Below are 10,933 nucleotides of genomic sequence, written 5' to 3' on the forward strand. Positions count from 1 at the left end.
TACTGATCTCTTATTTAAAAAATAAGATCCATTTTAAAAATAGGAATTATTTTTCTTATATTTTTTACATCAGGAAAAGAAAAAACATAATAGTAGAAGTATTAGTTAGGAATAAAAGTAAGCTTCCTCACTTGTCATTCCACTTGGCTCTTCAACACAGTTCTTAACCATCTTGAAAAGGTTTCCATATCCATGCAGGTCAAGAAAAGATTCACTCCAACGTGTGGGGAATTAGGCAAAGAAACCTGGTACATCAAAATCAGAATATGTTATTTACAGATATACCACTAATGCAAAAAACCTGCACTTCTGTTCATCACAGCAGCTGCCAACTCCTAAACCACTGTATAGACCCTGAAGACGTTAGGTCTACTCAAAGCCTGACTTAACTCCAGTGTACATATTAGCCTAGAAGTCAGTTTCCTGACAGCAGTCCAGTGCTTTCAATCAAATTAAAATAAAACTTTAAAAAGACTCATAAAACATCCAAACTATGAGAATACACACCTAAATCAGTTAAAGAATTTGGAACAAATATTCTGTCGTTCTCCAAACACAGCTCAATTACTTTAAAAATCTCCAAAAGAGATGGATAAACCTGTCTCCCATTTTGCATTTAACTTCATTCCACTGCTCCAAAGCATTAAGAATTGCCATCAAAACATACACAACACTTGAGCAAGAATTTTATGATGAGGATGCAGATCTACAAAGAAAACGACAGGTTGCAGGTACAGAATGCAATTTACCCCATTCTCAAACATGTGGCTTCACAAAAACCACACCAGAAAAAACTGAAAAGCTTTACAGCACACTTCATCTCTGAATATAAATTCAGCCTAGAACAGAACAAAAAGGCTGATGTGTACCTTGTAACAATGCAATGCTGTATTATTTCCACTACTCAGGTACCTCCCTTCTGAACCAGGCTTTAACAACACACATTAAAATACAAAGGTTATGTCTATGTTTGTTCACTTGCATTTGAAGTCTTATTAATGCAGTAAAACATGTATTTAAATACAAGCACAAGAGAAGAAAGCAGCCAATAAAATAAAACTGAGGCCAAATCATTTTACTTTCTAGCTGTATTTATACAACAAGAAGCTTTTCTTTTTGGAAAATGTTTGAGTCCCGTCTCTAAAAAACACTAGCAGTCTTAGCTAAGATGCTACAATATAGTCTAATGCACAAAAAATTTGAGGTTGATAAAAAAGTAAAATATAAAATTATAAAGCTGAGCCAGATGCTCCTAATAAGGTTAATTTTAATACTGCTGTATTATGCTATATTACTGTTTTCTGATTCTTAAGGATTTTTTTTTTGTTGGGTTTGTTTGGGTTGTTGTTTTTTTTCTGTGACTGAGACCTGGCCAAAGGATGAATGTTTATTTTAGTGCCTGGAAAGCCAGCAAAAGGGTACACAGAAGAGTGAGGACTGGTTCTGCCAAGATGAGAAGATACTGTAAAAGAGGAGTATTACTGAAGATCACAGACGATGCTTATTACTATGGGCACACACATGCAGGTGACATCATGGAGGAAGGAAAAGCAGAATTTTTAAGAATGCTTATTCAGAGTTTTCTGCACTGGCAGCAGTCAGGGCTAGCAATAAATGCAAATGCTACTTCCCCAAATCTTGGGCTTGCTGTAGCTGTTGATGCAAATGAAGACAGGTTTACTTTCTTCTTATAGACGATACTACAACTCTAAAGCAGCTGGGAACAAAGGGAAGTGGCTGCAAAAGACTCGGGCTCCAAAGCACAAATCTTCAGACTTATGTAACTACCTACATAGCTACAACAGGGCTTCTGCAATGTGACCAGGTCTTGGTTCTGATCCTTCCACGTGGAGCTTCTCAGCACCACACCTTTCCCTTGGGCATGATACACAAAACAACTCAAAGGCAGCGCTGTCATGTCCATTTTCTGCAGTGCAATTTCCTCCTACCTGAATCTGCTTAAGACCTTCAAGTCCATGATTCACTCTGGTGATCCTCAGCTGCCTCTTCCCTTCAAACAGCCTCATACAGTTTTCAGTTCTGTGATTCTAAATGAAGGTGTTTTGCACACGGGGACAAAGCTGAAGCACAAGAAATTTTTGAACTTCAGCGTGGGCTCAAATACAGAAACAAAATGAAGATGCATTCAGATTTGCAGAAAGCACATGTAAGAACATTAGACTGATGAGATGATCATGACTGCTGGAGCATCAGAGCACAAGGTGCAACGGAACATAAGGCAGGTGTTTTCACGAAGGTGTTATGTATTAACTGGTCACCTCAGAACAGGAGCAGCCACATGAGGAAGCTGAGAAGTCTGGTTGGAAGGAGACAAAGTACTTTGTGAACTTTGCTGGTGGTCCATATGCAACAGCAACATGAGAACCACTCCAGAATTGCCTGAACAGAAACACTACAGTGACACATAATACACTTAGCTAACCCACACTGATTCAAGCTGCATCATTACAATTACAACTTAAAAAAGAAAGCAAGAAACCAAATCACATAAAGAACACCAGACAGGCAGGAATGAGAATAGCTTATTCATGTAGACATCCTAAATATTGGGGGGAAGGGGCAGAAAAATCATGTAGCAGGCTCTAGGCTGGAAACTACATTACATAGCAATGTGAGGGCAATTGTATTTACTTCCTATGGTGAAAGGCACTTCCATTGCTGAAGCCATTAGGCCAATATAGCACACATAGCACCATCACAAAGATAAAAACAATTTTCAGCTTGATTTCACAAGATAGATCACCTCATCCTGATCTAGGTACATCAACAAAAAGCTTACAGCCTCTCAATGACTGTCATTACTTACTTGGTAGAGACTTACGCAGCAGATGAAATGTTTTGACCTGGTCATGATTTATCAGCAATTCAAAGTATATTAATGGTGTGAGGCAGATCAAAAGGTTGGATTTTAGCAGCACTTAATGATTAACCAATTTAAAGATTAACAAGTGACTCAGTAGAATATATTATAATCAAAACAGTGACTTACAGATTAGAAAATCTCAAGATCCACACTAACTTACTACAAGGTATCCTAAATCAATATATATGTATATACGTGTTAAACACAAAGCACGCAGACAGAAGTATTTTGATCCAGTGAAATACATAGATGCCCACACTCATGAACACAAATATGTATATTCAAACACACAGATAGGTAGAGAGGTGGGTAGAAGCTAGACTAGATAAAATTGTCCCTGTTCTGGAGTTCAGAGTAAATAAAATGCATCAGCATTCCTCAACAGTCAATAACTGAGCCTCAAGAAGGATGACTTGCCTTGGCCTCCATCCAGCTCAACAGATGGTCCTCAAGGAGTTTATGCTTGAGAGGCATCCCAGCTTAAGGGAGATTCTGGTCACAGCCCACTGCGATCCAGGACAGCTCAAAGGGTCTTACTTAGAATCAATAATTTATACAATCCAAGATAATTTACTTCTATTGGGTACTTCTGCATTTTGGCCCAACTCAGATAATTAAATATTCTAGTACTTTCTGCCAGTTGCACAGGCCTAGGACTTTAGCTAGAGTCTGGAGCTCTGGTATCATCCCCCTTTGAGTCATGACCCAAGTACAGATGTACCAGGTTGTCAGGTGGTAACTGACTGTCATTACTCTTCCCATGAGATAAGAGCAGGAGACAGGTCTGTTGAGGGAGTGCCTTAAACACTCCATTCCTCTGCTTAGGATCTAGATATAGATGTGCTAGGTTGTCAGGAGGTAATAGATTGTCATTATTGTCCCCAGAAGAATAGGGGAAGCAGAAGCCAGGTATGTGATGAGGGTGCCTTAACGCTGTAGTACACTGCCTTTCAAAAGTCATACCTTACTCATCCTACTTCCACTCCATCTCTGTGTGGCCCAGGAAGGGGGAATTGCAGCAAGTGGCCCAAGAGGGGGAGGGTTTGCACCACCACAACTTAAACCTGTCATTTACTTTCAGAAAGTAGGTCTCATGAGTTCACCTTACATAACTGTAAAAAATGTCAGCCAGGTCAACTGAAATGGTTTTAAATGGTGGTCTGAGCTAACACAGGCAATGTTTTAGATGGACGGCACATCAGTTACATAAACCAACCAATGATGAGGTAAAAAATCCTCAATGGAGTAGTGAAAAGAAACAGCTGGAAAATTTAACCTCTTCCTTAACCACAGCTGGATTCATGAGAAAATATAAATGTATAGCCTTACTTAATTCTGAGAGGCAGTGTAACTGACATCTAACTAATGTCCTGCTGAAATTTTTATAGTAGCAGAGCCTCCAAAGGAAAAACAAAGGCAGCAACCTCAAAACCTAAAACTCAAGGATTAATAATTCAGCAACTTTTACCAGAGCTAAATTCACATGCAGAAGAACTATATTATGCCAGCCATTTAGCATAGACTACAGATCAGTACACAGGTTGGAGTGAAAGATGAGTCCATGCAACACCTCAGAACTACAACCCCCCAAAATTATTACTACATCATATTTAGACACTAATTCAAAACAACATAATTATCTTTTGTAAAACAGACAAGGTAAGAATCCACCTACACCATAAAGTGAAACAGCTCTAAGTATACCATGGATGTTTCCCAATGCCACGCCTAGGCTAACACTTTTGTCAGGTACTATTGTGGTTTCACACTGGTAACACCAAGAACCTCGCTTCCCTCTACATCAGTGCCTTCCCCAGCTGAAATGCATTGCTGTTAACACAACAGAGGAAGAGTTCTTCAAAAAAAAGTCAACAAGACCACAGAATACCACAGAGCAAATCCAGTTAAAAAGAAAACAAAATCAAAAGACAACTGGAGAAAGCCTATAAAGAAAAAATGAAAGGATTTTTAAGATGTCCTTCGATGCAGTTAAATTTCCTTCACAAGCTCTTTGCGTTCTTCATAGGAACACAAACCATCACAACCTGAAAGTGCCACAAATGTGTGATGCAAGAAAGCCCTGCCCTAGTCATGGTGACTGTATCCAGATGAAACAGGGCTAAAATTCTCATACTTACAAATGTATACCATAATTAAAATTTTTCTGCCCTTCTGTAATGTGGTTCAGGTTTATATCTCAATCTTCAGGTGTTCAGTCACATCCCAACACGTATTATCTAAAGCTTTTATTCCAGCTAAGGTGAAATGATTAAGAGCAACCAGTTTATCTTCTCTGTTCTTTTTGCTTTACCTGAAATATCAAAAATATTTTTGGAGGTTTTAGCTAAAGTTCTATATTAAATTGTTCTAATGCAAGGTCCTAATGAAAAACTTGTAATACTTTTATAGTATCTTGATGAAGTTCGGTATGCATGTTAAGTGCCTCATAAGAGTCAAGCTGTTCTTAGCCATTTAGAACAAGAGCTAAAGAGAAGTAACAGTAAATACGGGGTCTTTTTTCTCTCCTTAGAAGTCAGGCTCCTCTGAAGCCCCAGTGACCTTACGGCACTCGATCAGCAGAGCTGCAGACCGCGGCCAAGGCACGTGGAAATACTACGAAGGACACAAATAACCATACGATAAACACATCAGGCGCTCTCATGTGTTCTTAAATTACGAAAAACCTTTTGATTCCGTTTTGCGTGGGGTGGACTTATCTTGGCGAGCTCTATTCTTTGGGAAGTGCTTTCAGAGCCCGTGGGCATTCCACACGGCTTGCTCGGGAGGAAGGGTCAAGCGTTCCCACCGACTTGCCAGCCCTGACCCTTCCTCCCGCAGCCGGTGCGGCCACACGGGCCGCAGCTGCCGGCAGGGCAGGCCGGGCCCTCCCCGGGACTGCCGGCAGGAGTTCTCGGTGTTCCCGAGAGGACGGCCGGGCCCCTCGGACACCGCCAAGCGCGCCGACACAGTGACGGGCGAGGAAGAGCCTCGGTGCCGGAGGGCAGCCGGCCGGCGCTTCACGCCCGTGGTGTTCGCTGCAACCGCCAGGCCTACAGGGAGGCCCTTCGGGCGGGCAGGCTGGAGCGGCGGCCTCAGCCCGGGGCGGAGGGGCTCGGCCGGCAGCGGAGGGCTCACCCGCTGCCGCTGCCCCTGCCCCGCGCAGAGAAGCGGCCAGCCAGGGCCCGAGGCCCGCGGCTGAGGCACCCGCCCCGACGCCTCCCCTCCCATCCGCAGGCAGCTCCTTTGCAGGGACAGCCGAGGACGGGCCCCAGCGCCACCGGCCCCACCACGACGCAGGCAGGCGGCGAGGCGGGCCCCGCGCTGCCATCGGCCGGCCGGGGAGAGCCGGCCGCGGGCCCAGCCGCCTCCCCGCCCCCGGACGGCGGAGGCCGCGCGGGCCCCGCGCCCTATGGGGGGAGGGGGCGGGCGAGGCTCCTCCCCGGTCCCACCGCTTCGCGCCAGACCCCGCCGGCCTTTTTACCTCCCGCCGCTCCGCTCGCTTCCGCCGGCGGCGAACGCAGGGGCTGGGGAGCTGCGCGGCAGCAGCAGCCGGGCAGAGGGGGAGGCTCCGGCGGAGCGTGCGCCGCGGGGCCACAGTGCCGCTCTCCGTCCGCCCGGGGAAGAACAGCCCAGGAGGAGGCTCCGCGCCGCGCCCTGCCCTCCCGGGGCCCGCGGCACCGCCCCGGCCGGGCTGGCAGGGGAGGGAGGAGCGGCCGCTCCCGGCCTGGGGTGCCCCGGGCGGCTGGGCAGGGCTGCTCGCCAGGCCCGCTCGCTGGCGTCCTCCGGGAGTTCACCGGTACCTGCCCCCTCCCCCACGAAGGGGACGTCCCAGAAGGGAAAAAAGGACGAGAAGCTCCGGAGCAAAGGAGGAGCCGCTGAGGGCCCGGCTGAGGGCAGCTCCCGCCCGGGAGGCGGCTCCCCCCGCCCTTCCCCGCCATGACTGATAAAACCGCCCGCCCGTAGCGGCTGCGCGCGCTCTCCTGTGGGCAGGGGGCGGGAAGAGCAGCGTGAGGAGGCAGGCCTTGCCTGCAGGGCACCTGGCCGGCTGCGGGGCGTGGGTGGGATCAGAAAGCAGCCGGAGGTGGCAGAGGTCGGCAAGGGTATGGTTACATTTATCAGCCGTGCAGTGACCGGTTCAAAAATCTGTAAGAAAAATGATGAATTAGATGATACGCAGCTGTTAAATTAGAGCTGCTGTGAAGCCGCCAGGGAGGCAACTAGGCGCCTGAACAAGATTTTTTAATTTATCAAAAAAGAAAATATAATTGGAAAATTACGGATGAAGTTGACCCGTTACCGACTTCATTACTTAGCCACAGGCATCCTTGTCGGGTCATCCTTGTCTCCCTGCCTCTCCAAGCAGGATTGTAGGCAGGGTCTCCAACTCCTGCTTGTTCATCTGATTCCCAGAAGGAGATGGGTGCCTTCCCGCCTTCTATTGTCTGGAGGTCCCTCCCCGCCATCTGGATTCAGCCGCTTCCCGTCAGGGCACCGTGCCTCCGGAGGGCCGCGGCTAGAGGCTCCAGGGAAAGCAGCGAAACTCCGGTGAAAGAAGTAGAAGCTTTTCTCCCCCAGGGGAGGAGCACGGTTGTCTCCCAGCCCTAAGGCCCCTCACAGTGTCATGCCTCCCATTCAAGAACGAGGTGGCATCCCTGAGCCTCGCTTGTCCTTCATGTTCCTTCAAAGAGGGACACTAGAAGCGCTGCTTATCTGGCACCTAATCTTGCATGCTTCGCAAGGAAGACCGAGAAGTCCCGGCCAGCTTTGTGTGTCTGTCACTCGCGCTCCTCCTGCTGGGGCCGGAGACCTTCCTCTGGCCACCAGGACCGACCTGTTTGCATTGGAGACATAACTTTCGTTGCAGTGCTGATAAAGAATAAGCAGGCACGAATATAACATCTAGTTTTATGGTGAACTAATTATGCATGGGTAGCTCACTATAGTTGTGAAAACAGAAAAGGGTGCTCAGAGTGATTTCTCGGGGGGAGGTCGCTGCAACTCTGTACTTTGGTCTGGTCTGTACTTTGCGATGAAAGTAAGTTAAAGTAATGTTAAATGTAAAAGTAATGTTAATTTTTTTGAAATTAGTATTCAAAGCGTTTAATGGTTTAGGAATTAAACTGAGGTAGGCATTGCTAATTTGCCTGTCACTTTGCTGTTTCAGTGCTTGTAGTTACTTGGCGTGCGATATTTAAATAAACAAGTTAAAACATTTACGTTTCTAATACAATACGTAAAGCCTATACATACCGACAGGACATGCTGTTATGTTTCAAAAAGAGCCGTCTCTTGCCATGACTCACAAAAGGAAAATAATTATTCAATACACTGATAATTGTACATGTCCCAACATCTGAAGTAAAATCCTTGATCAGAATTTGTGTGTGCATGTGGTGTCAAGTCACAGCTTCATGCGTGTACCAGAAACCGTTTCCTTACTTCATGTGTTTGGTGTCTGGACAAGCATAAGAAACAAAATCGTTTTTCTTTAAGGGTGTGATGCTGTTAATGTGTTAATCATACCTTTGGAAAAATAGGTCATGTAAATTCCGGAATAGTGACTGTGTCTTTACATTTTTACGGTTGCTAAAAAAGAGGAAGAGAGAGGTTTTCAGCTCTCTCGATTCTTATAGCCTCCATTAAACTGCACTGCTAGAGGGGTGTTCCTGCTGGCACTTGATGCATGAAACTATGTGGTTCTTTGCCAGTTGTACATATTACAGTATTTGACACCATGAAAATGCCAGACTAATTTGGGTACTGGCAGATTCCTCACTAACACAGTTAACACTAAATAGGAGGGATTTCAGTATTTAGATAATTATAATTGCTGTACTAGAGATTATTTCAAGTATGTGAAATGTCTTTTTTTTTAAGTTTTCACACAACTTTTTCAAACATAACACAATCATCAGCTATTATCTGCTATTGTTTTGTTTTTTCTCTGTATTGTTTTGTTTTTTCTTTTTAATTCCTTTGTTTCTCCTTACCTCTGCCGTTGCTTGTTTTTACTTGGAGTGGCTTAAACACATAACACTTAATCTGTGCTGTCTGGCTGAAGTGTTTAGTCTGTTCTTCACTGAATGCTTTAACAACAAGTTTTCCGTTTCAGTTTCTGCAATGCTGCCTTCTCAAAAATACTTCAGTATGTTCTTGCTTATGTTGTTATATTAAAATAGTATTATTACCAGAGTTGAGCCATAAAAACAAGGAAATGTCAGTCTCTTTTAATGTTTCTGATTATATACAGCCTAAGCCTACTCCACAAATTGTGATTACCTTTCTTCTATGCTCAAATTGTCTTTGCGGGTCCATAGTTAAAAAATATTATTAGATTAAATTTTGATTTGTAAGAACGATTTGCAGCTAAACTTCTGGTCTGAAGAACATTCTAGTGGGGGCAAGAAAGACACGTTTAACTTTTTCAGTTTTAAAGACTTATTTTTACTTACAGCAGCATGTTGAATATACAATTAAACACTGTAGGAAAATGCCAGAGAAATTAGGGTGCATTAAAAATTCATGCCTGCCTGCAGTAAATCTGGAATAAATTACCATTCCAGAAACTTAAGGTATAGTTTTTATCATTATTCAGAATTTTACTTTGGACCATTAATATATACAGTTAAATCCCCAAATTATTTTTCCATCCTTTGGGAAGGAGAGATGAAAAGAGTTCTTGTCTAGTTCCTGCGAAAAACATTTTCATAAAAGTTGATTCAGTCCCTCCATGCTATAACCCTTCCTCTTCTTAAGGAGCTTTCAACATTCTGTTGCCAGCTTTAGGTTTCATTTGCTGTTGGGGGAAATAAAAAGTGTTAGCTTTTCCCTTTTTTTTTTTTTTCCCCCCTAATGGATTTACCTTAATGTTGCTGTAAAATGCTTAACTTGGCTTCTTGGAATATCTGTGTCTCCAGTTAATATTACTTTGTCCATGATCTTGGAGTTTGTCTTCCTACAAAAGATAACTCTTCCCTCAGCCAGAATTAGATTTTCAAAGTAGAAATTTAATTCATTGAGTAAAAACAAACCAAACCAAACAAAAACGGAGGGGGGAGGGAAGCATAGAAAGGAAGATAGATATTTATAAAAATAAATGTTTGCTAGATAAGTCACATAGTGGTGTTTTGTCTCCATAAAAAAACCTCCACATCTGGCTTTTATACTTGGAAGTAAATTGATCTGTTCTATGTAGCTCACAATTCCATAGTTAACTGTAGAAGCTATCAGGTTGAGTATTACTGCAGCGATGTTAAGTTAAATCACCTCTACACGTTTTCATTCCAAATCGTACATTTTTACTACACCTATATTAAAATAATATCTTAATTCCCTTTATACAGGCTTCTATTACAGCAATTTTTTTAATGGGGAAAAAATAGTCTTTGGAAGCAGCAAAAATTCTGCTGGTTTCAATAGGATCATGTTTTTAGGTGAGCAGGTCACACTAATTCCAGCATTACCACTTACGAATTGACAAGTTACTTAACAAATCAGTACTTTGATTCATTTACCCATGAGTAACTCTTCAAAATAGTTTATAAGGTTACTGCTGAAAGTTAATAGTAGTAAATGTTTGAATTCTTGTTCAGAGGCATTCTAAAGCAGTGTATTACCAGTCTCCATTTAAAGTATTTTAATGTTGTACTCCATATATTGAGCAGCACAGAAAAAACATTTGCTTATTATACCTGATATGCTAAACATGACCAGAACATACAAACTACAAAGATGCTTGGGTTTTTTGGAAAGGAGATGCAGAAACATGGCAACACCAAATGCTGTAATCCAAGAAGTAAAGAATTATGCTTAATTGTATCTTCTCTGCAGGCAAAGAATGAGGTCATGCTTATATAGCTGACAGAAGGCTCAATGCTACAAGGACCTTCTGAATTCAGAATAAGCTCATGCTTCAGTTTTGATTTGTGGTGAATTTGACTCCTGTATTGGATGTTCTCTGCTATGCTGTTTTTATCAATCCGATGTCATATTTAACGGATATAAAAAACTCCATCCTGATCTGTTTAAACTGAAGAAAGGAAAAACAAA

At 43.3% G+C, this 10,933-nt stretch overlaps 1 protein-coding gene across 6 annotated transcripts in view; it reads right to left on the minus strand.

The window, feature by feature from the left end:
• Positions 1–6,513, minus strand: part of N4BP2 (NEDD4 binding protein 2) — a 39,578-nt gene extending 33,065 nt beyond the window's left edge. For 2 of the 6 annotated variants that reach the window (XM_051617081.1, XM_051617076.1), the window contains exon 1: positions 132–5,728. The gene's annotated coding sequence lies outside the window, so the exon portion shown is untranslated. Of the gene's footprint in view, positions 1–131; positions 5,729–6,365 lie in introns of those variants that run through there. The other 4 variants (XM_051617080.1, XM_051617077.1, XM_051617079.1 and 1 more) reach the window with 4 other exon arrangements.
• Between the last annotated feature and the right edge of the window lie 4,420 nt (positions 6,514–10,933).

This window comes from Apus apus, chromosome 4 (genome assembly GCF_020740795.1).
Source record: "Apus apus isolate bApuApu2 chromosome 4, bApuApu2.pri.cur, whole genome shotgun sequence".
Lineage (NCBI taxonomy): Eukaryota > Metazoa > Chordata > Aves > Apodiformes > Apodidae > Apus > Apus apus.